We start from the raw sequence: 3,955 nt of genomic DNA, 5'->3' as shown, positions 1-3,955 counted from the left end.
AATAGTGTTTGTAAATAGGATATCATGTCTGCATCTTGTACAGCAAATAACCACTAGGAAGACAGTATGCAATGTGTTAATTATTGAAACTGTCCTACCAATTTGATTTGAAACTGTCTCATTGCTATTTGTTTCTCAATAAAATTATGGGGGAAAAAAAGGAAACAAGATATCGCCTGTGTAGAACCTGGTTCGTGAAAAGCATCATAAATTACTCTCATTGCTGTTATTACTATTATTCCTAGATAAATTCCAGAGTGTGCTGCTGTACCTGCTGCCATATCTGTGTCCCCACACCAGCTGTCCCTCTGGCCTCCGGCCAGCCTGGCTCATGGCCCCCACACTCCACTGAGACAGCACTCGCCTGTCAATAAACCCTGCCTTTGACCAATCCAGGACCTTCCCCAACTCAGGAAACTGTGGCTGCAGCCCCCCTCCCCACAGGGACTTCTCAGTGTTGGCACCAGTGCCCCCTGACCTGGAAGTGTTCCACTCACATGGCCCTCCTCCTCCACCGCAGGCTCTCCCCCGATGTCTTCTACCTTTCAGAGCTGGGCTGGTCCCTCCAGACTGAATCTTGACTTACCGCACCCAACAAAGGTCGTGGTTCTATTTGCTCCCCTCTCTGTTTCTAGAATAGTTGGTCAGTTTATTCTCACGTCATCTTCTATCTCTCTGAAGGCTAGGGAAGAACAACGGAATAAACTGATTAGCGTTGCTGAAAAGGAGCAAAAGGAAAAATACCTTAGCACCATCTACGTCTCTTTACTGCCTGGGTATCCTCCCCGCGGAGGTAAAATAATGTGAGAAACTGCTCCACCTCTTTTCCATGCGTTGTCTTAGCTCTCTTGAAAAAGACTGGAAACTATTAATGAACTAGGCAGAGCTCCTGGGCTGGTGTCCTGTTCCGTGTCTCACTGAAACAGTGATGAACTCAAAGTTATGGGTGTGCCAGCCCGACCCGGAACCCTTGGACAAGGGAGGCCTACAGGTCCTGCTTGAGTAACAAGTGCTTCCTTGCTATCTCAGTACTGGACATAGTTTTATAATTTAATTATGGAATTCCATAGTTCTGAGAACACCTCCAAAATCTTAGAAATCCCCCAACATGGGGCCTGTTGCTAGGGTAGGGTAGGTTGCTGCTTAGGGTGTTTGTAGCCCTCAAAACACCCTGGACACATTATTACAAAGACATGGATCCAGACAAATTATGAGAACTGATTCAAAGTGGTTCTAACGAGGAAAAAATTTGAGGTCAAAGGGCAGGAACTCTGGAGCTTCTTTCTGTTTCTCTACTTTGGTGCCTGGAGAGACCCCAGGTACGGTATAGACATGATGTCAGTGCCCTTTTACACAGAAAATGGGAAATGAATTCCAAACAATACTGGAAACAGCTGACCCGTTTAGCACAATGCTTAAATATGCTAGTGCTGAGCCAAGGCAGCATGTGTAGAGTAAATATTTTAATCCCTAATTAATCACTTTGGTTAGATTGGTAAAACACAAGTCTAATGAAAATAATTTGAAATTTCCTTCATGAATAATTGCCTTGTCCGGGGAATTGTGGGAAGAGTCAACTGACTGACCTTCCATTCCTCCTCAGCTGCACTGCTCCAAGACTTAATTTGTGTCCTTCAGCCCCTTCCAGTCACCGTTAGGAGATTAGAAATACCTTCCGTGCAGTTCAGCAGCAGCGATGCGGGGTGACAGTTAAGTCAGCAGCGAGGGAAGGGCCCGAGCCGGCCGTGCTTCCCGCCTTCTCGTGGAGCCTCGCGGGGCGCAGGGGAGAGGAGAGCGTCTTCCGACTCTGCGCTCTGTCATTAGGTCATGAGCGTGATGGATGGCTGCGGGTTATTGAGCTGCTCCTGTTCCTTTTTAATTAGAAACTTGAATAATAAGGTGCCCCAGGTTTGGGCATTTACAAAGGGGAGGAATTTTCCAGCTCCGAGTGCTGAATGCCACCTCGATTAGCACTATGCCACCAGATTTAATTACTTCTTTGAGTAAATGACATCTTGCTCGGAGGGCAATGTTCCCGGGTGCGCAGAGACCAAAGGTTAAGCCACCTTTCTCGTTACCTGTTCAGACACGTTGGAACCTGCTAGATTCGGGCAGTGGGTGCCTGCTCTGCCCCACTCCCCTGCCCACCTCCTCAACTTCTTCCCACTGCCCTCCCAGGAGTGAATGCACTGCTTATCTGCTTGGAATGCCACTAGCAGTGGTACCTGGCATTGTGCCATGTGGCTGGTGCCCTGTAGCTCACACTGCCATCATTGCTAAAAATTGCCCGTCCACAATTCAGTTTGGCCAGTTCTGTAGACTGTCAAAGTCCACCTGGTGGACCATCTGCCACCTCCCCCTGGAGGTTCCTTCTCTTTTGTTTCCCAGTCTTATTCTCCTTCTCTGTCTTGCATTTTTATTTGCAAGATTCAAATATTTGGGGACATTTTGCTTTCACCTATCTCGTAGTCAGGAGGACAGGATGTTCTTATGTTGCTGGAAAGCATTGGGGTGACAGCATCTTAACGCTTCCCTGTCCTGTGGTCACCTTGCACAATGGCCAGTGATGCACTTATAAAGCTGGGTGGTAGGGCAGAAAGAGACTGCTCACTTGAAAAGCCTGATGGTGAGCAACTTGGAACCCAGGTGATAATTGAATGGAAACTTGGACCAGATCTGGTGTCTCTATTCACACATGGCATTAACCACATTCTATGCCAGAAAGGGCTGCAGAAGCACTCCCATTTTAGAGGTCAGACGTAGGGAACTGGAGACAGAACTGCTGGATTCTTGTCTAGTGCTGTGGGTGTAAGGAGGGATACTTAGGCACCCAGTAGCACGCTGTGTGAATTGTGACTACTTGAATATTTACTGTTCTCATGATCATCTGTTAAAACAAGTCTATGGTGGGAATGTAAAGTAGTGTTAATGTTATGGAGAACAGTATGGCGTGTGCTCAGAAAATAAAAATAGAACTTCCTATGTTCCAGCAATCCCACTAGTGGGTATATTAATGCAAACGAAATAACAATTGGCATATCAAAGAGATAGCTGCGCTCTCGTGCTCATTCCCGAACTATTCATGATGGCCAAGAAATGGGAACCACAGAAGTGCCCACCAGTCAATAACCAAAGAACAAATTGTGCTGCTCACTTCAGCAGCATGTATACTAGAACTGGAATGATGCAAAGAAGCTGAGCATGGGCCCCTGCGCAAGGAAGTCGCTCCAAGTCGGACAGCGTTCAATATTAAAAAGACAGAAGAGCAAAACGTGGGATACACATGATGGAATACTACTCAGCCGGAGAATAGTTCTTGTCATTCGCTGTCACGTGGATGGAACTGGAGACCCAGTCAGAAAGCAAGCCCCAGAAGGACAAGCGACACGCAAGCTCATGAGGGTGTGGGATCTGAGAAAAATGATCTCGTGGAAGTTAGGAGGAGGAGAGAGCCAGTGACTAGGGCTGGAGGAGGGCGGGGGAGGGCTGGTCACCAGGGCCTGAGGGACAGTTAGGTCAGCAGGGAGCTCGCTGCGCTAGGCACAGCAGTCCAACTGCAGGTAACTGTGGAGTGTATGGTATATCCCAGAAAACTGGAAGAAAGGGTTTGGAACGTGTGCATCATAAAGAAATGACCAATATTTGCGATAGATAGATACATTTAAATGGATTTAAATATGGTTCTGAGTATACATATATCAAGAAATAACTTAGTGATACCCCACTATCATGTCCGATTTTTATCTTATGTGTATGTTGATGTTTTACATATTTTTTATAGTTCTATAGCTTTGTACTTTTGTGTAATGCTAGTGTTTTTGTTTTATACAGTGGTTCACCAATGCTGTTGTTTGCAAATTCTGCATTGGGTGCTGGACATGACCATGGCCATGTTTTCTAAAATTATGGCCCGAGGGGCTGGAGAGATGGCTCAGTGGTCTAAAGCACCTACTTG

At 46.5% G+C, this 3,955-nt stretch overlaps 1 long non-coding RNA gene and 1 other non-coding gene across 3 annotated transcripts in view; one reads left to right on the top strand and one right to left on the bottom strand.

The window, feature by feature from the left end:
* Positions 1 to 2,126, bottom strand: part of LOC111813314 — a 4,937-nt gene extending 2,811 nt beyond the window's left edge. Inside the window, exons 1-2 of one of the 2 annotated variants that reach the window (XR_002818613.1) lie at positions 1,587 to 2,126; positions 498 to 682 (exon numbers count right to left, since the gene is read on the bottom strand). This is a non-coding gene — a long non-coding RNA (uncharacterized LOC111813314). The remainder of the gene's footprint in view (positions 1 to 497; positions 683 to 1,586) is intronic. The other variant, XR_002818612.1, reaches the window with a different exon arrangement.
* Positions 2,127 to 3,143: 1,017 nt separating this feature from the next.
* LOC111813414 lies at positions 3,144 to 3,254 on the top strand. Its single transcript, XR_002818689.1, has one exon. It is a non-coding gene; the product is annotated as a U6 spliceosomal RNA (small nuclear RNA).
* Positions 3,255 to 3,955: the final 701 nt, after the last annotated feature.

Source organism: Octodon degus, unplaced genomic scaffold (genome assembly GCF_000260255.1).
Source record: "Octodon degus isolate 3935 unplaced genomic scaffold, OctDeg1.0 scaffold00007, whole genome shotgun sequence".
NCBI lineage: Eukaryota > Metazoa > Chordata > Mammalia > Rodentia > Octodontidae > Octodon > Octodon degus.
Note: the sequence above shows the minus strand (reverse complement) of the source record. Positions and strands in the feature narration are given on the sequence as shown.